Source organism: Peromyscus californicus, unplaced genomic scaffold (assembly GCF_007827085.1).
Source record: "Peromyscus californicus insignis strain IS unplaced genomic scaffold, ASM782708v3 Scaffold_7__1_contigs__length_154581171, whole genome shotgun sequence".
In the NCBI taxonomy this organism is placed as follows: Eukaryota; Metazoa; Chordata; class Mammalia; order Rodentia; family Cricetidae; genus Peromyscus; species Peromyscus californicus.
In genome coordinates, this window is record NW_026294595.1 from 51,834,400 (window position 1) to 51,859,769 (window position 25,370).

At 38.7% G+C, this 25,370-nt stretch overlaps 1 pseudogene; it reads right to left on the reverse strand.

Annotated features, from left to right (window-relative positions):
- Positions 1-11,811: 11,811 nt before the first annotated feature.
- LOC128102783 (uncharacterized) lies at positions 11,812-11,964 on the reverse strand (annotated as a pseudogene).
- Between the last annotated feature and the right edge of the window lie 13,406 nt (positions 11,965-25,370).

A 25,370-nucleotide genomic window follows, 5' to 3' on the forward strand; every position in this document is an offset into this window, starting at 1 on the left:
AAGTATAGGCGGGACTAATAGAGAGGAGAATTGAGAGAACAGGAAGGTGGAAGGAGACACTGCCAGCTGCCGCCATGACAAGCAGCATGTGAAGATGCCGGTAAGCCACGAGCCACATGGCAAGGTATAGATAAATGGTTAATTTAAGATGTAAGAACTAGATAGCTAGAAGCCTGAGCCATTAGGCCAAACAGTTTAAATAATATAAGCATCTGTGTGTTTATTTTATAAGTGGGCTGTCAGACTGCCGGGACTTGGCAGGAGCTGGAGAGAAATTCTCCAGCCACAGTTGTGAGCTGTCGTGTGGGTGCTGGGAATCGAACCTGGATCCTCTGAAGAGCAGCAAGTGCTCTTAACCTCTGAGTCATCTCTCCATGCCCTTTAAAATATTTTCTTGCGGGCTGGAGAGATGGCTTAGAGGTTAAGAGCACCGACTGCTCTTCCAGAGGTTCTGAGTTCAATTCCCAGCACCCACATGGTGGCTCACAACCATCTGTAATGAGATCTGGTACCCTCTTCTGTATACATAATAAATAAATCTTTAAAAAAAAAAAATATTTTCTTGCTGTTAAGTAAATTAGCCTGGAAAACTTCAGCAGTACTTGGAGAGATTTGCAATCCTTAATTTTATTATTTAAATGATTTTTTTAAATTTTCTTAAATTGTTTTATGTGAATTAGTGTTACATCAAGCAATCCCTCTAACCCCAATTTAAAAGGTTTAATATAACCACTGAAGTATTTAAGACACTTGGATTAAAATATCCCAAGAATGAATGCTCACTGCTATTTATGGCAGGGAGAAATAAAGGCATACCAACAATTAAATAGAAAACTTGTTTGTGGGGCTAAGGGTCAAACCCAGGTCTTGCACATGCTAGGCAAGCACTCTGTTGAGCTCTACCCCTACCCCCAATGTGCTGTTCTTGAAGGATACTGTGCCACTTGGGCACACACACCCAGATCCTGTGACTCTGGACCCTCACCAAGGCAGAGAGTGTCTCTTTTTCTTTACAGGCAAGGGTCTCTATAGACGGAACTGGAGCCAAGTCAAAGCCTTTTCCATCTTTGTCAGATACAATCTCTTCTCTCTGGGGGCAGCGATGGCAGCCTCACGAACCATCAGAAATGCAGATAAGCCAGTATGTTTAACTAACTCGGTACGGCAAATGCTACTGTACATGGACTCCGCACAGTCAAGTGCGGCCAAGCTATCAGACATCCTCCGTGGCAGCGCACGTTTCTAAAACTTTGCAGCTGGGCTGTTTCCATCGACTGCTGGCTCTTCTTTAATCTGATCACTGATACCTATGAGGAGATAGCATAAATCACACTCATTTCTTTTCTTGGCAGTTTTCTCTTGACTTCTTAATATTATTTGGCTTCTCTACGTTTAACAATTTGAATTAAGTTAAAGTCTAATAGAATTAGGAATCAGAATTTATAAGATAAATCTTTCAACAAGTCCAATCTTTTTTTTAACCAAGATTATAAAATGTTTTGAAGTAAGTGTAAGAATGTAAGAAATAAAAATGTTCCTTGCTCACTGAGAGACAAAAATTTATGTTTAAAAAATATGAAGCTAATCATTTCAAAGCCAGGATTAATGTATACTCCTTCTGCATACGAGAAGAGATGTGCACTAATTTGACGATGCAAGGTTTCCTCAGGCAACTCTAAGGACAGAACGTCTCCTCTTAGGTAAGCTGATATCTAAGATACATGACAGTGCTTTGTGTCTACGGGAAAGTGAGCTAAGAGAGCTCGCTGGCTATTCAATGAATATCTAAATAATAATATAGTTCTTGAGTTGAGCTTTGAACATTGTTAGGACTTCCATAAAATAAAAATTAAATGAACAAATCCCAGTTAGAATGGCAGAGGCAATATCAAGAACAACAATTTGATGTGGATATGTTGTTAGTTATCATCAAATTGCCTTTTATAGAAACATTATGATCAGCATTAGATAGATGGATGAATGGATAAATAGATAGATGATAGATAGATGATAGATAGATAGATAGATAGATAGATAGATAGATAATAGGTAGATTGATAATAATTAGGTAGATAGATAGGAAATTGTGAATAAATACATTTTTAAAAAGAAAAAGATTCAAAGAAAGGCAAGAGAAAGATCTCCTTTCATCTACTAAATTCTGAAAATACAGCAATGAATCCTAAGGCCCAGTCCTCAGTTTCATAATTATCAGCGTGTGGGGAGACGCATCAGCAACCCAGCAAATAGTAGGTCAGTGTTGTCTGCCTTTAAAATGTTTTGAGCAACCAAAGGAGCAAAGCCAGACTTACAGCACCCCAGGAACTTCGACATCAACAAAGTGTGACAAGGGGTACCCAAGAAGAATGATCAGCTTATACAAAGACCCTTAGACATTTTCCAGTAGATTTTATCCCTCTAATGTAATTATGTAGATTTCATAATGTAATTATGAAAATAATAGTGAGAAAATATAAATCAGGCCCTTAGCTTTTGTCAGGGGATAATATTGCCTTCTTGTCAGATCCTCAGATTTCCCTGAGGTAGGTATTACCTCCACTTAATAGGTGAGGAAGCTGAGACACAGTTGGTTAGGCACTTGCCCAAGGTCACACAGCTAGAGGGTGGATTTCAACTCAGGCAGGCTGGATTTATTCACATGTTGTTAACTGAAACATCCCCATAGATACTTTAGTGGATGAGGTGAAAGAAATGTGGGAGATTAGTTTCACCAGTATTACAGTTTAGAGAACATTTTCAACACTTCAAGGTCTTTGGAAGGGTAGTCATTCTCAAAATATGCTGTGTGTCTACAGTACTGCCTGGGAGACACAACTGACTATTCCAGGGACTTTGCATTTCTGTTTAGAAATTGTGGTAGATGGCTGTCATGTTTTCTGCTCAAAAGTTCCATTCTCTTGAGAATGTTTCCCCTAAGCTCCTCCCTTTTCAACCATGTGCTCACAATAGGGACAGCCATGTCTATACAAGATGTCCTTGGTATCTGTGATTCACTCTAAGTAGAACTGACATGGTAATTGGTGAATTTCATTGTGTTGAAATATGGTAGGCTTGGTTGGCATCGTTGACTGTTTCCTTCACCATGTAGGCAACACTGCCTATAGCTGTTGGGGGTAAAGCCAGAAGGCAAAGAGAAAGAGCATTTCTGAAGGGATTTGAATGCCTAGATCCCATTGTCCCTGAGTTCTAACATGACTCTTCTTCTTGAATTAAGGCATTTAAGACAACCCTGTGGTCCTCCAAATAGTCTCTTCCATCTTAAACTCATTTGAATTCGGCCACTTAGAGTAAAAAATGTTCTAACACCAACATAAAAGATTCATATGCATACAAAAATACTCAAAATAATCTTTATAAACAAAAGTTGCTGTGTCACTGAATGGATAGATAAATAGACAGAAAGACAGACAGATAAAATTAATTAGGCAGATAAATAACTAATCAGAAAACTCTTTCATGAATGTGATTAGCAACTGAAAATTTACTTAATGTTGCCAAACTTCATCTGAAGTTCTTAGGGCTTCTCTCTCCTCTATTGCCAGGACTTTGGGAGTTAGGTGAACTCTATCTACTAAAAACTATAGCATTTCCCTACCAGTTTCCTGAGTTCTTTTTTTTTTTTTTGGTTTTTCGAGACAGGGTTTCTCTGAGTAGCTTTGCGCCTTTCCTGGGACTCACTTGGTAGCCCAGGCTGGCCTCGAACTCACAGAGATCCGCCTGGCTCTGCCTCCCGAGTGCTGGGATTAAAGGCGTGCGCCACCACCGCCCGGCTCTGAGTTCTTAAAGAATCTGGGAAAGATGCCTTCTAAGTCCAAATGGTATGTATGCTCCAATTCTACCAAAAAGAAACTGATTTTTAACCAAACAGCAGAGAGTAAACCCCAAATGTATACTTTTCCCTTCAGAATCATTAGTCTTCGGAGGCAGCCATTTCTCAAAGCAATACCAGAACTCTATTTGGAGATAGCCTTCCTGGATTCTCACCTAGTTCCCTGAATATTTAACAGTACCAAGTTTTTACCATTGGAGACAAGTCTAAACTTTTGGAGTGAGCCAAATATTTAGAGCCAAAGTTGTTGATTAAGGTGAGTAATTGAGCTTAGAAAACCATTTGGCATTAAAATAATATTGAATATAAACATGAAGATAGGTTTTTCTATTTCATTATTTATGAACTGCCTTTGACAGGTAGTTTTACTCAGTTATATACTGTTTAAATTTCATATATAGTTTAGCTACAAAGTAAAACTTCAAAATATTATTTGTGTGATTTATCCCATTTGTCTAACAGATTCATAAATGAAAATAAGGAAAACTATTTTTCCTAAGCCTAAAGTCCGATAATAACACCCACACATACACTGTCATATGCTTTTGTATATACTATGTAAGCTTATTTTTCCAATCAAAACTTGATTTTTAACCTCAAAAACAATGAAGCATGCTTTAGCCAGACAGAATTTTATTAGGAACAGGAGGGAGCAATGTGCAGAAGTTCTTAATTCTAAATGTAATCATTTCCTCTTTGAAAATTAGAGCAGTTATAACATTAATAATGCCGGGGGCTGGCTTTTAAAACATTTCCTTCCTTTTCAAGGAATTCTTTCACCCACTCTGAGACCAAGACACCCACTCAAACACTGGAGTGACCAGTTCAGGCACGCTAATGTTTTCAGAAAGGCTGTCACGACAGAGCACTTCCCAAGCCTCCATTCCACGTGTTCTCTGGGACTCATTCAACATCAAGGTTTCAAAGCAATCTCCCCAGTTGCTTTGAAACTATCTATTTGAAAAATCTCCTATCAGCAAGATTGGGCCAGTATTATCTCTACTAGTGATTTCTTAAACAAACAAATAAAACCCTCAAAATCTTTTTAAAACATCGTCTCGGACACCCCAGACAAAAATGTCACATGCGGGGCACGGATGGCTGTTGCGCTTGTACTGTTTCTCTGTCTCGCATTCTGAGCAAACACAAAGGCTATTTTCCCCCAAGGGTTCAGAGGGCATACGATTTCATTTCTTCAGAAAATTGTTTCTCAGGATTTCAATCTTCTTAGCTGGAGATGACAAAACATAATATCAGAAACACTTATTCCTTTTATCTGCTATATTTTCAAAGCATAAATAAAAGCTCAGTATACATTTAAGACAGGTGGATTCAAACTTAGGGATAAACCATATACGTTGCGAAAAGAAATTTGATAATGTGAGAACATTTAATTGTAAAATGATTGGGAACATGATCAATGCAAAAACCAAACCCTTTTAAGATATTTTGAATTGTCAGTCTCGTATTACTTAAGTAGCATTTGATTTCTCTAAATCTTGGGGTTAATGAGACAAGTGACAAAAAATTAAATTGGATTTTTAGAAAAGGGGATTCAAATGAGTACCATTCGGCTAAAGCTGCTCTTTTCTGTCTGTGCACAGTGGTGAGCACTATTTTGGTTTTCAACCTCATTACACTCTTATTCATAAGGCATGGTATAAAAACTTTAAACCTCAAATGTTTTTAGAATAAAACAAACCAAGCATCTATGAAAAGATGAGCATAATGGCTTTTTGTAGCATGCCTGGTGCACTTCGCAACTGGCCTTGCACAGCGTTGGGTGAGCAATTCCCATTAACATTAATATGTTCTTAAGCTCCTACTGTTCTATCATTTAGGCAATAATTTGAGGATCAATTTAATTTCATGGGAATTTCACTATTCCAGGCTGACTTTGTGGCTTTGTCATATAAAGAAATTTAGTTCAGAGCACCTAAGATTTCACAGTGATTCTTTTCTGGAGTAACTGAACACGTCCACACTTGCATATCTATTGCATACCTGTCACTAAACATGTCATCATGGATGAAACTAGTTATAAAACAGGGTTGCTTCTGAGTTAGGACGCCATCTGTCTTGTCTCAGCTTCCAGGTGATTTGAAAAAATCATACAAACTCTGTCATCTAGCAAAACATAAGAGATACATATACCCTGTTCCATTATAGCTGCCATCTTGGATTAAGGCACTGCCTTAGCAGGTCCCTAATGATGCGTTGATATTTAATTTGGGAATTTAACATAGTGTGTCACAAGTAGGGTTTCCTTTAGACATCTGGTGTTTCAGGAAACTATGTTGAGGTGAAATAGGACTCCCAGGATCATGTGTGTACAATCGCTCTGTGTTCTTAGCTATGAGAAGCATCAGCAGACAGAGTACGGGTCTTGAGGGTTAGGGCAGTGGACGGGGGAAAGGAACAAAAGCTGAGATTCTATTTCAGAATTCCTTTCGGTAGCTTTGGGCAATTAACTATATTCTTGGCATCAAGGATTACTTCTAATGATTGCAAGAAAGTTCAGAAAAGGTACCTTTCTAGTCTTAGGCAGCATTTTACACATTCCCGTTTGCTGGGGAGGGGAGGGCTGAAGAGTGTGAGCGTTACACTAAGACTCAAACTTTGTGGAACTTCTGAACTTCTAAGGTATGCATGGAGAAGATATACCAAGTTTCAATACACATGCACCAAACAGACATCAATGCACATAAAAGGTCAGGTGGGCTCTGATATATTAACAGTGGTGGTGCTCTCAACTCTAACAGGCCATCTAAAATAAAAACTCAAGGAAACCTCAGTGTTAAACCACACCACAGAGAAAATGACTTAACGGATATGTAAAGGACATTCCATGGAAAAGCTGCAGAATATACATTCTTCTTAGTAGCGCATGCACTGTCTCTGAATTTAGACCTCATTCTAAATCACAAATCATTGGAACAATTGCTTGTATTTTATCAGCTTATACTGCAATAAAACTAGAATTCAATCGCGTAAAAACCATGCAAATACATGCAGGCTGAACAATATGCGCTTGAATGGTCGGTAAGTTATTGAAGAAATCATGGAAGAACTTAAAGAGGATGAGAATGTAACTTACCAGAATCTTTGAGACAGCTAAGAACAGCTAAAGCAGTTCTAAGAAAGGAGTGTATAACTCCAAGTGCACACATGAGGTAATCAGAAGGATCACAAAGAAATAGCCTAATACTGTGCCTGAGCATTCTAGAAAAACACTAACAATTCAATCCTCAAAGCAGTAAGTGCAAGAATTAAATTTCAGAGCAGAAACTAATGTAATAAAGACAAAAAATACATAGAATTGATCAAAGAGTTGACTCTAATAAAATTAGAGATTGAAACAGGAGGTTATAGATTCCAGCGAAATCCAGACAATCATTGGTGAACGTTTTGAAAACTTAGAGTTGCATTTTTGCAATATCAAGGAAATGAAACTAGCCTAAATGTCCATCAACAGAGGAGTGGATAAGGAAAATGTTGTATTCATATATAGTCCAAATTTATGTATCTGTAAAGAAAAATGAAATAGTGATATCTGTAGAACTACGGATAGACTATAGTAAGTGAAATAAGCCAGTCTCAAGTTAGTTCCCTGCATGTTCTCCCATACACAAAACCTAGATGTGAAGTTATTGTAGTGCATGGATGTGTATATTTATATCTGTGTGTGTGGAGCTAGAAGGGGATTGAGCTCATGGAAGAAAAGAAATGGCAGGGGAAGAAGGAAATGGACTACTGTGATACAAAAGCAGAGCAGGGCATATCTGGGAAGAAGGAGAACCAGCTAAAGGCGGGGTGGGGGCAGAGGACAGGAAGGAGGGTGTGACGGAGGGGAAAACCTAGAGCAAAGCATAAAGCATTTATTTATGAAAATTCCATCATGAAACACACACTTCCTATTTTAACCTAAGACATTAATTTTTAAAAAGTTAAAGCCCACTAAAATTACAAGACTTGGAACAAGTTTTGAAGACGTTCTGTTACTCTTAAACCTTAGTTAGGTTCTTTAATGGATGGTTCTGTTCCATCTTTAGCTTGGCTTCCTTAGACAAGTCCTGAAGATATCCAGTTATAACAGCCACATGAACATTCATCAAACAAACAAGATGCAGATGCTCCTGAGAGAGATGTGTGGCTCGAGAAATACTCACATGTATGATATCACTTGATTAGAGAGAAAATTGAGTTAAAAACAGACCTCCCAAAGCTTAAGCATTTGTAATAAAAGTGTCAACAAAAAATAAACCTAATAATATATTCTCACAAAAGCCAACATCCTGATTTAAAAGATACTATAAAAATAATAACTTTTATCTTGAGGAAAAATGAATACATTACCATAGTAAGAAGATAGGTAGGAATAGAAAGTTTGATTAAAGGGATAAAATGAGGAATTGGAGACAATTTGTAGAAACAAGAGAAAGCACCTGAAGGGTATAGAAAGACACAGAACAAGTGCCTGTTCTAGGCATATGGCTACTTTTCTCTTAGTAGTTTAGACCTAAATTCTGTGTTGTTGTGAAACTTGCTGCATTCCCCTACTGCTGATTTGAGATGAAATAATTACCTGAGAAAATATCGTATGTAACCAACAGATGCCTCTGGCATTGTGTTAGGCTCTTTCTCCTATTTGTAGTTGCCTAAAAGCTCACTAGTGCCATGGAAAACATGGAATAAACTTCACTAGAAAAGTGGTTGTTCGAATGTAGATGAAGTATTTCTGGAAGACAAGCGATACCTAAGTGTCCTATGTGCATGAGTTTTTTGACAATCTGAAAATGTAAGAAGCCTAAACAAAGTAATCTCCAATATCCAACTGGCTTTTCTACTTTTGAAATGTTTCATTCTAGAGGCTCCAATGCAATTTAATTTTTAGCATTTGTTCATGTGCACACGCATTCATATACACACCTCAGCACACATATGGAGAACAGAGAACAACTTTAGAGAATTGTTTCTCTCTTTCCATCATGTGGGTCCCAGGGATCAAACTTGGGTTTTCAGGTAAATACCTGATAAATACCTTTACCATTCAGGTTTTCAGACTTGGTAGCAAATACCACAGAGCCAAAGTGTCAGCTCTAATTTAACTTTTGGATGATGAGTAAGCAGCAATAAATATAGATATTATAGAAGACGATAAATTCGAATATTAATTGGTGACAGAATAGTGCTTGTTACCTCAATAAAAAGACGCATTCTCCATTTTAAATTCCAATACAAACCATGGAAACTCCCAAACAACTCAGATTATTGCCCAGGCTATTGGTTGCTCTCCACAAACTAACCAATAAGGCCCCGTTGCTGAAGACAACACTTATTTATGTCTCAGTGAACATGGAGAAGTCACACTAGTGCCTTGGCCCTCCCACGCTTATGAAAGGTACTTGGCATACTAGCAAAGAAAGGTAAACACCAACCGTGCTACAAACTGTCCAGCCTACAATGGTGACCTGCCCGAATGATACATTGTTGCAATAGTGGCAGAAAAGCTGTGTATCAACCACTATCTAATTGGATTTAAGGTCCCCTCCATGAGATGGAACCCATGTCTGACACTACTTGGGTGGCCAAGAATCTGAGACTAGATAGGCCATGGACCCAGGGGAAAACCAAATACTGTTGTTCTACTAAAGGAATGTAGCAATATTGTGACTCCTAACAACATTCTGCTATACTCACAGGTAAGTGTCTCACTCAGCCATCATCAGAGAAGCTTTCTCCTGCAGTAGACGGTAATTAACACAGAGATCCACAACTAGGCAATGTACAGAGAGTGAGAAACCCTGGAACACTCAATCTTAATCAGAATGTCTTCATCAAAGCCCTCCTCTCAAGACTCAGGGAACTTTGGGGAACAGGAAGCAGAAAGATTCTAAGGGACATAGGGAATGATGATACCAAGAAAAAAGGCAACAGGACTGATGCACAAAGGAACTCACAGAGACTGTGACAGCCTGCACAGGGCCTGTACATGTCCAAGGCAGACAGGGTCCCAGCGCTGAGATGGAGAAGTAGACACAAGCTCCCAGTCCTAACACAAGCTGTCTCCAATTAATAACAACTCAAAAAGGAAAACTTCATTTCTCCAACAGTCTCATTCAGTATGCAAACCACACTTAAGGGCAAGTCCCATGCCCGGAAGTAGATGGCCAACACAAAATGAGCTCAAAGGATTTTGGGAGATTTTCTTTGTCTCATATTGCTGTGTCTGCACATTTTTTAATTACCTTGCTGGTCTTTTGCGTATACATTATGGTTTTGAGTTTTTAATGTGTGTGTATGTATATTTCTCATGTTCTTTCTTTTTTTCCTTCCTTCCTTTCTTTCTTCCTTTCTTTAGATTGTTCATTGCATTTATCCTAGTTTGTCTTTTTTACTTGTCTGTTTGTTTTCTTAAGAAAAAAAAAGAAGGCATGGAGCTAGAAGGATGGACAGGCAGGGAGGATCTGGGAGGAAATAAGGGAAGGGAAACTGTGATTGGAATACACTGTATGAATAACTTTATTTTCGATTAAAATGGAATGAAACAAAGAAATTCTAGCATAAGAGTAGGCATGGGAAACAGGAAAATGGTACTCAAGTCATCTATCAGGGGATGTCCACATTTTGGGGAAACATGCCCAGGAGAATGTCTTCCTTTACAGCTCTTTACAGATATACTTGTGAGAGCAAACATTTTCTACCTTTTGGGGATGGCTTAGTTAATTCACGACCAACAGGCTCTGTTCTAATCCATTGCTTTGAACAAAAGAATGCATCTCGCCAGGCCTCTTTCTTTGGCTCCTCTTGATTTTAAGGAGCAGCTCTGGTCATCCATTCCCCACGAACTAAAAGCAGCGGTTGACTTCCATGACTGCCTTTGTTCTACCTAGTTGGCCCCTCTTTGCCCTATTTGAATAGTACTGCGTCTCCTTCAGATTCCGTTCTTAATGAGGTTATTTACCTTGCATACCAATGAGATCGTACCTTACATAATAAATTCTCTGCTCTGAGGTATGTCTGAGGGGGCAGCCTATTCAGCTATTAAAAGGTATAACCTTTTAACGGAGATTGGTCTTAAGGCTGGACACAACTTCTATACTGACTTTCCAATTACTTAAAGATGTCACCGTAGCATACAGAAGTGTTTACATTTACATATACACTAGTGGATCAGCCTTACAAACACCCACTAACTACAAAATGACTTTCCAAAGCTCATTTGCTACCACATGTATAAATGCTCTTGCTTATGTATGTTAATGAAATACACATGTGCTAATAATGCAAGCTGGGCATTAAAGAATAATCATTTTAATGCATTAGTGTTGCTATCAATTATGTGTGCTAATGAAATGCATGCAACTACAATCCATTTGGACTCTAAATTTCCTTCCAGTCAGTAATTGCTCTTCTCCCTCCACCCAGCTATTTGCCAGAAGTTGTAACGTTGACTACCTTAATTTCAACTTATATATTACCACAGTGGAAAATAACAAGCTGAGAAATGTCCAGAAGTCTGGAAGCAAACAAAGGATAAGGAAGCCTGGATAATCCACCATTTTGACAATAAATTTAGCCTACCATCATTGATGGGATGGCAGTAGAGACTGTTCATAAATGAAGGGAAGTGGGGGAAGGGGAGCAGATACTTCTTTGAGTCCATATAAGTCATATACTGGAAGATATTACTATTGAAAAACATTTTAAATAAATACATTAAATAAAATTGTTTTAATTAAAAATCATTTTAATAAAACTTTTCCTCAAAATTCTTCCTCACCTTTTGTTCTATGTTATTAACACAAAGTCTCACTCTGTAACCTAAGCTGACATATAACTCACAATGAAGCCCAGGTTGACCTCAAACAAACTCAAAGCAATCTTACTTCAGCCTCAGGTAATGAGACTATAGGTGTGAGCCGCCACATCCTGGGATTTTTGTACATCTCCCCCCACCCCAGGGGAAAGTGTGAACACAGTCCACCCCACTACAAATTATGCAGTTGAGTTTCCCACATTTGGAAAAATCGCAGGGGTCAGCCCATATGGATAAGCCTCGCCCTGGGAAAACTACCTTGGTGATCATGGTATCGCCCCTGCCAGGTAAGTATACTTTCATATGTCTTAATTTCAGATTTTCATTAACTTGATCAGTGTGCCTGATGATGCTGCATTAACCTACAAAATACATTTTTAGTGCTATCCAAGTGTGGTGTGGTCAAATCGAATAGCTACTTGGAGAAGAACGGAACTTTACCCTCATTTATCACACTTCACAAAACTGAACTCCAAACTGAGACCCTGAATCTAACAGAGGAGAAAGTAAGGAATAACTTAAGCTTATTGGCACAGAAAGACTTTCTGGTCAGGACTCCAATAGCACAGGAAGTAACATCAACAGTTTGGGACCTGGGGAGATGGCTCAGTGGTAAAGAGCACTGATTGCCCTTCCAGAGGACCTGGGTTCATTCCCAATGCCCACATAACAACTCACAACTCTGTAGCTTCAGTCCTGGGCGATTCAACACCCTCTTCTGGCCTCTTCTAGCACCAGGCACCAGGCACACACATGGTACACAGACATGCATGCAGTTAAACAAACATACACATAAATAAAATGTTTAAAAGACCAACAATCAATAAATAGGACCTCATCAAATGAAAATGCTTTGTACAGCAAAGGACACCGTTACTGAAGTGAAGAGGCAGCTTACAGAATGGGGAAAAAAAATCCTTATCAGCTATCTAACAGAGTATCTAGAATATACAAACTCAGCCAGGTGTGGTGGTGCCTTTAATTCCAGCACTTAGGAAACAGAGGCAGTGAATCTCTGTGAGTTCAAGGCCAACCTGGTCTATAAAGTGAGTTCTAGGACAGGCTCCAAAGCTATGCAGAGAAACCCTATCTCAAAGAAAAGAAAAAAAAAACAAACTCAAAAAATTAAAATCAAGAAAACAACTCAATTCAAAAAAAAAATGGTTGCATGGAACTAAGCAAAGAATTATCAAAAGATGAAATACAAATGCCTGAGAAACATTATTTTAATGTTCAATATCCTAAGCCATCCAGGAAATGCAAATTAAAACTACTTTGAGATTACCCCAGTCAGAATAGATAAGATAAACACAAAATGATGACACATGCTGGTATGGGTGTAAGGCAAGGGGAACACTTATTTATGGCTGGTGGGGGTGCAAACTGGTGCAGCCACTATGGAAATCAGTGTGGAGACTCCTAAAGAAATTAAAAGTAGATCTATCACATGGCCCAGCTATACTGCTCTTGGGCATATACCCAAAAGACTACATTCTACTATAGTGGTACTGGTATCTATGTTCATTGTTGCTCTAGTCATAATAGCCAAAAAATGAAAACAGCCTAGATGTCCATCAACTAATGAATCAATTGGAAGTGTGGCCTATTTACACAACGGAATATTATTCAGCTGTTAAGAAAAACAAAATCTGCATATAAATTGATGGAGCCAGAAACAATCATCATGACTTGCTATTGATGATTACTTTTCTCCTCCTATCAGAGTAATGCAAAGTACCTTCCAGCACCATAAACACTAGTCAGTAGGAGTGAAGCTACTAGTTGGGCACCAATTCAAGTTGTCCATGGTTGATGACCTAAGTTTTGTCTTCAGCAATAGGACCTTGCCATCAGTATGAATCAATATATATATATATATATATATATATATATATATATATATATATATACATATATGTATATATATATATTGCATGTTTTCTCTTATATTTAGATGTTAGTTGGACAGCTAGCAAGGGACAAGGGAAGATGAGGGGACCTTCTAAGGAAGGAAAACTAGAATATGGTGTTATAAAGAGATAATAGCGAAAGTAGGGGGATTGAATGAGGAAGGGATGGAAGAGCAAGGTAAAGAAGGAACATGGGTCGAGACAACTAACACTAAAGGTCTTTTGAAAAGCCAAATGGAAACCTACTACTGTAGAAGCTTCCTAATGGAATTTATAGATAGATAGATAGATAGATAGATAGATAGATAGATAGATAGATGATAGATAGACAGAGTAGGTCTACCCTGTAACAGGATAACAATGATCCTACTAGACATGTAGACATGACAGGCACTTCTTTAAAAGTGCCAAGAATAACATTTCTTTTGAAGTTGTTGACCAGTGAGTTCCCATAGACCCCCCCAAATATTACAGGCTACTGTCAATGCTATTGATCAACTTCCATAACTTGATGGTAAGACTCTATTGCTGAAGACACTATGTACTTGAGTCACAGAACATGGATATATCAAGCTTCAAATCTTCATCCCTGCTGGCTAACTTTGCACACTACCAAAGGAGAAAACTAATCATCAATCTTAGCTAAGAACCCTGAAAGGTACAATAATGTCTGGCCTGGCAAGACAAGCCTGCTAATGTAATAGTAGCATGAACACCATGGAGTGACCAACCACTTTCGAATTGGATTTAAGTTCCACTCTACAAGATGAAACCTATACCTGGGCACCATTGTCATGCCAATAATCTGTGACTAGACAGTCATAGACTCTAGGGAAGAACCTACTACTATTATTCTACTAAATGGGCATAGTATTAAACCGACTCCTAATGATTCTTTATTATACCCATAGACTAATGCATATCTCAATCCTCATCAGAGAAATTGATTTGCTTCTATTTGCATTAGATGCAAATGAACACAGAGACCATAACTGGTCAAGGTGCAGAGAACAAGAGGCTGCAGAATGCTTAGCTCTAAATGGGATATCTATGTCACATTCCTTCCTCACAGGGCTCAAGAATCATTGTGAAAAACAGAGTGTAAAGACTATAAGAGTCAGACGTAGTGAATGAATACAAGGAAACAGTGTCCTCTGGGAACAACAGAGCAGCTGCACACAGAAGTTCAGCAACTGTGATGTCACGCACAAGCCCCATGCAAGCTCAAGCCAGACAAACTTCCTGCATGGAGAGGGAAGGTGGACATGAAGTCCCACCTCTCTCGAAGGAGCTTTTGGCAATTGATAGCTGCTGGAAGACAAGAATCAGTTTTCTTTAAGAGTTTTGCCCTTGGTAAATCGATCACACTGCAGTGGAAGGCCACACATCCAAGAATATATGGGCAGCACAAATTGGATTTGATGAGGGGGAAAAAAGGACACAAAGTGGGTGGGTTGGGAAGGGAGGCAATCTGAGAAGAGTTGGAGGAGGGGTAAATATGATCAAAAAACATTGCACAAAATTCTCAAAGAATAAAAGGAATGAGACAGCGGCCAAAAGGGGGCAACTCTCTTAAGAATAAATACTTCGGTTACAATTGCTCCAGGAAAGGAGTAATCAGAAGAATCTCCTTCATATAAACCATCCTATTCCTCTCCCCTGCAGGAGACCCAGGAAAATCCAGCCTACTTACTAATGCTTAGGAGCTCATAGATTATACCTAGACAATTCAAATATTTATTGACAACCAACCATCTTATAGGTATTGTAAACATGGCATAGAACAAAACTTCAGGTATTTCTGGCAACAAGTATTTTTTTCTACTGGTTGAGGATGGGGAGATGATCTAGTTTTACACACACACACACACACACACACACACACACACACACACAAACACACACACATATATATACATACATACACACAGTATGTTAGACAAGGACAATATTGCTACTGGATACTAGTAATAGTGAAAATGGTTTTAATGGAATAAAGAAAGCAAGAAAGTGGAGTGAAGGAATATTTTTAAAAGGATATGACCAAGTCAGAGACAGCAAGTTGGTATCTGAGTATCCCAGATAAGTTTAAGGCAGAAAAAAGGAATACAGGAAGAGGATCACCATGCAGGCACATAAGGATGGACAGTGTAGGACTTGTAAGCCATTGTGAAGACAGGCTTCCACTATAAATATGAAGAACAATGATAGGAGAGCAGGTAAGTGCCTTTCCAACAGCCTAGATGAGATATGAGAGGGCTTTGGATCTGAGAGAAAAGCTGAGCCCACAGCTGGAGTCATCACTATCTATCTTGCAAAAACATTTATATTTTAAATTCTAATTCATAACATTTAAGTATTATAAAATATAATTCATCAGTAAGGATACAAATTAGTGGCTTCTGGGTGTTAAAGTTTATTATAAAATCTATTTGTGTGTGTATCATTTAAGGTTGCTGCATATCTACATTAAAGATTGAGTCAATAATCATAGCAAGCAAAGCCTCAGAGCTAAAAAAGAAGATAATTACAAGTTAACCTATCACATAATTAAATTACAATGACACATCTCATGGTCTTATGCTTGTGTATTATGAAGTGTGAATATTGTTACAACAAATAGACACGATTTTTTAAAGACTTTTTTTATTATTTTATGTGTATGAGTCTGCATGCATATATGCCTGTGTACCATGTGCATGCCTGGTGCCCAGGTAAGCCAGAAGAGAGTGATGGAGCCCTTGGAACAGGGATCACCAGATGGTCGTGAGCTGTAGATACTGGGAACGAACCTAGGTTTTCTGCAGGAGAATCGAGTGCTGTTAACAAATGATCCATCTCTCTAGTTCTGCAGAAATTTTAATAAGATGAACAAACACCTTTAAGTAAAGAGGTAATCATTGTTTTTGAATCAACAAGAATTGAGATCTGAAAGGAGTCTTAACTTTTAAAAGTCAAAAGTTGAAAGTACAAATTTTGTTTTTGTTCACTCACTTTTGTGGTATTAAGGATGGATTCCAGGGCCTCACACATGCTGGCAAGAGCTCTTTACACTGAGCTACATCTTGTGCTGTATCTTTTTAACAGTATAAATCATTGAAACAAATACAAGAAAGTTTTTATATGGGTTTATTGGAAAAGGTTTTTAAGCATTTGTAATTTTAGCTTTCAATCAGGAGTCTCTTGTCTTGGGGAATATTATTTTAAGGTGTGTTACTTTTGTTTATGTTGCATTTGTTTAACTCTGTGAAGCTATGTTGCTTTGCCTGCCTAAAACACCTGATTGGTCTAATAAAGAACTGAACAGCCAATAGCAAGGCAGAAGAAAGGATAGGTGGGGCTGGCAGACAGAGAGAATATATAGAAGAAGAAATCTGGGAGGAGAGAAGAAGTAGCCAGAGAAGGAAGAGGACAGACACCCGGCTGCACAACAAGCCTCGGAGTAAGAGGAAATAATGAAAGGTATACAGAAATAGAGAAAGGGAAAAGCCCAGGGGCAAAAAAAAAAGGTAGATGGGATGAGTTGTTACAAAAGGCTGTCTAGAAATAAGCCAAGCTAAGACTGGGCATTCATAAATAAGAATAAGCCTCCATGTGTGATTAATTTGGGATCTGGGTGGCAGGACCCTCAACAGAGTAAAAGACCCCAACAACACTCTTTAGCTTCATCTTACTTTACAATTCTCATGCAATAGCTATGCTTAAATGATTAAAGATACAATCCTCTCAGGCAAAAGAAATTGAGTCAAATGATTGAGAAATAACTACATGGAATCTGGAGATTCTATGAAGCACAGCATAAAAATTAAAATAAGTTTTTAAAAAAGAGTTCCCTGGGCTTTTGGAAAGGATGCCATTCCCTGCAAAGGCTGATTGTCTGGTCCTGGGACTGCTCTTCAGGGTGTCAACAGAAGTTGTTGGAAGAGGACAATCCACTTCTCTTCCCAGAGTCTCACATTTGCCTATCTATCAAACATCTGACAATAATCTGCTACAATATGCATTTGTAGAAAGTATGCTTTTTGCAACTAGCACAGTATAAGAATTACATATAAATAGGAATTATGAAAAACACAAGTAAGTTCATAAAGAACTAAGGGAAAGGCTGACCCTCACCCCAGATTCAACAGAACATGTAAAGTACTCGAGATGAAAGTGTGGGGTGAGCACAGTCTAGAAACATAAGAATAACACCTGAGAACATAAGGTGAGAGGGGCCAGGCACACAGGCTTTACAGATCCACAAATTAAATGAAGAAATGCCTGTTCCTCTGGGTAAAGCTCTGGGGTTGGGATCTATGGATAGCAGCCACCCATACCCTCCCTCCCTAGCTTCTACTATACCAAAGCAAAGACCTGGAGGACAAGAAATTCTAAAACAAAACTCTAAAACTAAGATTTTAGCATTCTGGTGAAAAACTTTAAATCCCAGCGAAGGTGAATATTGATACTTTAGCACAGTGCCTTACTAACAAAAAAAAAAAAAGTTCAACTGTGGAGAACTACTGTTTGTTTGCTAAGCAATGTACAGACAGACAGTTGAAGCTACCTAAACAACACTGGTTCCCCAGTGAACATCCAGTCTGTGCAAAAGTCTGCATACTTTTGTATAAACCAATCCAACAATATGGACTCAGAACAAACATTTTGATGAGACAATAAAATGTATAATTCTTTTAATGATTTAAGCGAATACCTTATTGGAAAGGTGCTTCCCCCTTTTTGTCTAAATAAAAATGAAAGGTTTTGACTTTAACATAGTAAAACTATATGCAGCAAAAACAGTTCTCAAGTAAGAATTACATTTACAATATTCAGTCCATTTGTATTCTGCAAACTCAGAGAAAATACTCCACCATCCATCCCATCTCAGTGACTCCAAAGTTTTATACCTAATTTACTTTCTATCATAACTAAGAAAAACTGAAACTCTAATTATTTAGTCTTTAACTCCATCAAAAGGATGTAATATTACCTAAGTAAACAGGAAGTGCATTGCAAGCAACTTCCAAAACTTTAGAAGTGAGAGAGATATCTGGCTACCTGGACAGTCACCCAAAATTCCTCTGGAATGTTGGAACATCCATCTTCAGCCTAAAGGCCTAGAGTATCTGGTAGATTTTTCAGTGAAGTAGGAATTTTGAAGGAATTTCTTCTGTGTCCTACAAAATGCCTGGCAAACTCTTCCATAAGCAGGAACCCTGAAGAACCATCCTACCTTATTTTGGCAAAGTTCAGCAGTCACTTTACTGTGGGTCCTGCATGTCCAGTTTATACAGCATACTGTCAAGCAATCAAGGCAAAAGAAGTCTCTTGCCCAAATGGCTAGCCTTGCCACAATGAAAGCAAACTCCTATGGAGTTTCTTCGGTGCTCATCATCCTTTTATGAAGTAAATTGGTGTTGCCAGGAGCAGATGTGTCTCATTGACATGAAAACCTTAGGTTATTAAACATGTTAAATGCAATATTCTGTAGGTCTTTGAAGTGTTTGAAAATCATCTGTCTAAAATATACCCATTTAATCTTGAAAACATACCTAATATGACTACAAGTTTGATTATTATAGATTAACTATTAACTCATTTCCTACTTATACATTACATTTTTAAATGAGCTGCATGGGCACAATACCCCAAACAAAAGTAGAAACATATATACAGTATAACAAAATTAACTTTAAATTTGTATCAATATACCAAAATCCATGCCAGGGCAAAATATCTGAGATTAATAAGTCATTTTTTATCCTATATTCCTATATTCTCTTAAATAACAAACATCTATAACCCACCAAATAACCAAAGACCACCCACCCCATCTCTTGGGAATATGAGCATCATGTTCTCCAGACTGCTTCCTGTTGTTAGTGGGCAAAGACATCTTTAAGGGTCCCTGAGAAAATTTGAGATAATGGCCAAGACCTGGGAAGACTATCAGTAATCTTTGTTGATATATCCCCTGTCAAGTTTCAGGCAGTCTCCCTTGATCAAACTAGATCCACATTATCCTGGAACAAATCCACAGCCTCTTGTTTCCTATGGAAACGAAAGCAAAACCTCTTTTCCAAAGCATTTTTGACTTCCATTTGACAAATACATTTTTTTTCACTTCCATTTTAAAGTTAAGGCATTCTCAAAATATCTAGGCTGGTTTATTTCAACAGTCCTTTCAATCCCATATCTCTTAGCACCTGTTGTTTGCTTATTAACAATCAAAAAAAAATCAAAATCAACACAATAACATACAGGATCCAGACTCCCTGTGTATTTTGCATCTCTATGTGGCTTATTCTCTTTTTATATATTACTTTACTTCTCTCTTTAAAGATTTTATTATTTTTAAACTGTTTTTCTTTCTATGACTGTGCATACTCTTTTTATTTCTTTCTTAAGCTTCTACACACTGTAAAACACACTGGAACCTGTTTAGAGGTTTTTCCATCTGGACCTCTTTTACTGTGTATCTTTTAGCCTTTTTTAACCATGTGAGCAAAGTTAAAACTGCTAAGGTACAGCTGGGTCCCCCATGTGGCTTTTGGTGGCTGGCTCTGCCCGATTCTAGGTTCATGAGAGCCAAGCCTAAAGCTCAAGACCCAGTCAGAGGTGCATTTGATAGGAATTGCATTCAACCCCCCCGAGATCTAGAATGCCCATGCTTGCCTGTGTCAAGCATTTTTTACTCAGTGTTTTTTAACTTAATGTACCCCTTGCTCAAGGGCTTGCTATAAGGTAAAAACTCTTAAAGGAGCTATATCATCTTTTTTTTTCTTCTTACCTTCTCAGGCCCTACATGGAAATATGGTTCCACATTGGGCACTAAAATGTAGTTGGATTTTTACTCTTTGGGGGTCTACCACCCAGCTCCCAAATAAATACATGAAGACTTATTCTTACTTACAAATGCCTGGCCTTAGCTTGGCATGTTTCTAGACAGCTTTTCTAACTTAAATTATCCTGTTTCTCTTTAACTACATTTTTGCCTCTAGGCTTTTTGCCTTTCTTTATTCAATATATCTTCTTTCCGTTTTACTCCATGGATGGCTGGGTGGCTGGCCCCTACAGTTCTCCTCTCCTCCTTTCCTCGCTCCTCACCCTTCTCTCTCTATTTCTTCTCCTATTTATTCTCTCTGCATGCCAGCCCCACCCATCCTTTCTCCTGTCTAGCTATTGGCTGTTCAGCTCTTTATTAGTCCAAGCAGATGTTTTAGACAGACACAGTAACACAGCTTTACAGAGTTAAATGAATAGAACATCAAAGAATGCAACACATCTTTGCATCATTAAACAAATAATCCACAGCATAAACGAATGTAAAACATTTTAAACTAATACTCCACAATAGTGCTTTGTTGTGGTTGATTGGTTGGTTGGTTGGTTTTCCAGACAGTTGTCCACTATATAGTCCATTCTAGTCTTAGAACTGTCCTATAATCAAGACTGGCTTGGAACTTGTGATCCACCTACCCCAGCCTCCCAAGACCTGAGATTGCAGGCATACAACATCATGCTTAGCTGAGAGACAATTTATTAAACGACACAGAATCCAAGAATGTAAATGTCTTAGAAATTTATTCAACATCAAGAATAGAAATATGATTTATGCATTTATGCACAGAGCAACTTCACTTATCTTTTGTGTTATTGCAAACTAGTTCCATTTTGGGATATCCTCGAAGAGTTACAGTGAATAGTGCAAGCAGAACAAACACAGTACTCCCTACTGCTAAGTAGCGAAGTCAGTAGGCAGTAGATACTCTTTTTCAGTTTCTTAATAATATCTGCAACAGAGCTTCAGAAAACCTGGTCAATAAATTCTTCAGTGTATTCTTTACTTCTTCAAATACTGAGTAACACGTTATAAATTATTATCACAGTATATTTTAATCATTTTAAAGTACATTAGGTAAAGGAAAACGTTAGTAAAAATCCAACCTTACCAATGGTTAAGAGTGGAAGATACAAGAGACAGTGAGCAAATATGTGGTGGAGAAATGGGAGAGAGAGAGAGAAGCAAAGTGGTTTGTGTGCTGTGGAGAGGCAGAACTGGAGACATGACGGCTATGAGGACCAGGCCTATGTGAGTGGCCTGAGCTGCCACCTGAGGCCAATTGATGTCTGGGTCTGTGCTGCCACCAAGGGCCATATTGGGGCTGTGGCCCTATCACAGCCAGGGTCTGTGTTGATGTCTCATGGCCCACGTTATCATCAAAGGCCAAGCAGATATCTGTAGTCTGGGACACCACCAGAGGCCATCATGACATCTGGGCCTGAGAGGCAGTCGAGGGCCCCACATCTGGGTTCATGGCCCTATTGCAGCCAGGGGCTGTGTTGACGTTTGTGGCCTGTGTTACCACCAAGGCCATGTGGATGCAGGGGTCCGGACTGTCACCCAAAGCTATGTTGATGTCTGAGGGCTGTGCTAAACTAGCTCTGCCCCTTGCTGGCCATGAAAGGGCTGGCCCTGCTCCTCAGTGGCTGCTGCAACAGCAAAGCTGTTCCCAGTGCCATGGATGCAGGAGAGCTGGCCCCAGAGGCCTGGGCTGGGGAGAGCTGGCCTCATCCCTTGCCAGCCCTGGGAGAACTGGAGCTACTCCTCAGTGGCCACTGCAGCCAGAGAGCTGGCCTGTGGTGTGAGTGCTGGAGAGATAGCCCCGCCCCTCACTTGAGGGGCAGTTCCAGGAGGAGGCCCTGGCAGACCAACTTAGGCTACTACCCAGGCTCACATCCAGAGCTTTGAGTTAGCCCAACCCAATATCTACACCATCTATGACCTGCTAGAGCACGTGAAGGGACAAGTTCTGCAGATCCATAGCCAAAGGATCTCCATGACAGAACAACAACAGGATAACAGAGAAGAGTCTTGGTGAGGGTCCGGTATTGATGGTGTACTAGAAGTTAGAGACCTTGAACCAGACCAACAACTCATTGCAATAAAATTTGCAAGTAAAACTGTTTTGGCAAAAGGGTCTAATGTGTGACACACTGCAGCTTCCAATACCACTATGACAAACAAATACGTGATGGAGAGAAGGGCAAGATGGAGGAGCAAAGTGGTTTTTTTTTTAAATCATTTTTATAGCTTTTATTTTCTTTTGGGGGGAGGCTACAAGGGTGGGGGACAGACATGAAGTACTGGGAAATGAGTGGGATGGGGGTGCATGATGTGACATTCACAAAGAATCAATAAAAAAATAGGTTTAAAAAAAGAGTAGAAGATACATGAAATACTTACACAATGGATACCTAAGTTCAAACCCTACCTCTACCACTTACTGAGTGATCTTACATGAGTTAGTTAACTTTGAACATCAGTTTCCTTATCTACAAGATAGGAATAAAAATTATACATTCCGCCGGGCGGTGGTGGCGCACGCCTTTAATCCCAGCACTCGGGAGGCAGAGCCAGGTGGATCTCTGTGAGTTTGAGGCCAGCCTGGGCTACCAAGCGAGTCCCAGGAAAGGCGCAAAGCTGCACAGAGAAACCCTGTCTCGAAAAACGAAAAAAAAAAAATTATACATTCCAAAGAAGCATTCTAAGGATCAAATAATACTGTGAATATAAAAGGTCTTACAACAGGCTGGACAAATATTAAGTAATGAATAACAGTTCCATCTCATAGGAAACTAATACATCAAAATGCCTCCAATTACACTGTTATACATAGTCAGACATTTAAAACATGTAACTCGTAAGTAATAGCCCTACAAAATCTCACATATACTATAAATCTATCTGTATTTTAATCCCCTAAACAGTGAAATTAATTTTCAAATTTATTACAAATTGTCATAAATTCTCAATTGGTGAGCTTGCATTATTTTGTAGTTTCTTTGTTGCGTGAGAATTTTAGACCAAACTATACTAGCATGCATTACTACATATTGTAGCATAATCATTTCTAAATTTATATCCAAAGCGAACTTTAGGAAATTATTTGAACACACTTAAGAAATAGTCTCCATAAGAGCTTAGTTGTGAGATGTCCAAAGAAATATTTTAAGGGATCAAAGATTATGGCACCATATTGAATATAATAAAATAAGTACTTACTAGAAGACAAAAGCCTTGACTCATTTCTCTTAATTAGAAGAATTAATGAGCTGCGCATCTCTATATATGTGCACATAAAAGAAGGCCGAGGAAATATGCCAATGTGGGCAGAAGGCCCTTCCCAGCACCAGACAAGCTGAGAGTGCTGTAAGCTACTGAAGTGATCTGAGCCCCAGTTCCTTCCTAATTCTTAACCCTGTATCATGCATAAAACATTCATTCCTCCTCTCCATTTTCCAGGTAACAGAGGTCTCTAGATTTTATTGCTCACATAAACTCTTTTTCTTCCCAGATTCTGAGTCTCTCCCACTTTAAAGCTGAATTTAAGTCAACTCTTTCCCAAAAGACTTAAACATATAAAAATGTTCTGAATTTGAAACTAAGAGTATGAACTGAGATCTGGCAATCTTTCTGGAACAGTGATTTCTATAGGCCATCGTTCTAGATTTTAAATTTATTTTAAAATAGTAAATGTAGATAGCCAGAAATAAAGAATAAGTGGTGAATTTTGATAGTGAGTTTAGAAAACATAAGGAGAAAAGAAAAAAGTAATGTATATCCCACAGTGGGAATAGTCAAAACATTGTTGTATTTCTTTCAAGTTCTTTTTATGTATGTCCAACATCACACACACACACACACACACACACACACACACACACACACACGCGCGCGCGCGCGCGCGCACACGCGCACACACACACACACACACACACACACACACACACACGCACACATCTGAAATCTTATATGTAAGTTCAGACCATATGCACTGTAACTTTGCATCCACTTTTCTCCTAATATTAAACAAACGTTTCTCACACCATTGTTTTAAACTTTAAAAGTATTTTAAAGGAATTAAAGACTCTTCCCCTTCCATCCTGATCATTTATTTTTTCACTATACTAAATAATTCAAACTGAAAGAAAAACAAATGCAGAAGAAATTAAGGAGGAGAAATTGAGGCAGGAACTGAGACTATCCATCCATGCATCCATGTCCTCAGCTGTCTACATGGAAGGGGAACCTCATTACCATCGGCAGCTGCTCCGGGTCTGTAAAAAGCAGGGTAAACGGTCGCAGTCTCTTCTTGGTGGCAGATGTCTACAAGGCCTCAGATGATAACAGTGGACAGTGATTGATTCTGGAGTTTGGTAACCGCAGTTCATGTAAAAATAACCACAAGAAGCCAATTCTGGTGGCACCCACAGAGTATCTTGCTCAGACCCAGCTTTGCTTTAAGAATATAGTTAATTACATAGCAGTATTAAATAATTTATAAAATATACAAACCAAAAGGACTAAATACTAAAAAGGAAGCCCCCAGGTGAGAAAACAATGTGTTAAAAAGGTAGAAAGCTGCCAAAGAGCTTCGCAGAGATGTTCGGTGCTGGGGATGAAGTTCAGTGGTGGAGTGCTTTCTAGGCCCTGGCTTGACTCTCCAGAACAGAAAGGACAAAAACATGATAGAGAAAAGCAGACATGAGCGAGAAAAATGAGTTTCATGACATCCTTGCAGAAGCAGGAGCTTCCTAGGAGGGAGGGACTGGAACAGCTAAAGAATAAAGTAGAATGGAGTAAGCAGAAATACCGTGTTTATAATGCCAAACGTACTAGGAGTCCTCACAATACTCCACCTCATTTTCAAAACTTAAAAATACAACACAGTTCAAGCCATTCTTCCATACAAAAGTGATCATCAAAAAAGCTACCATGAGTCCAAAAACACACTGAACACAC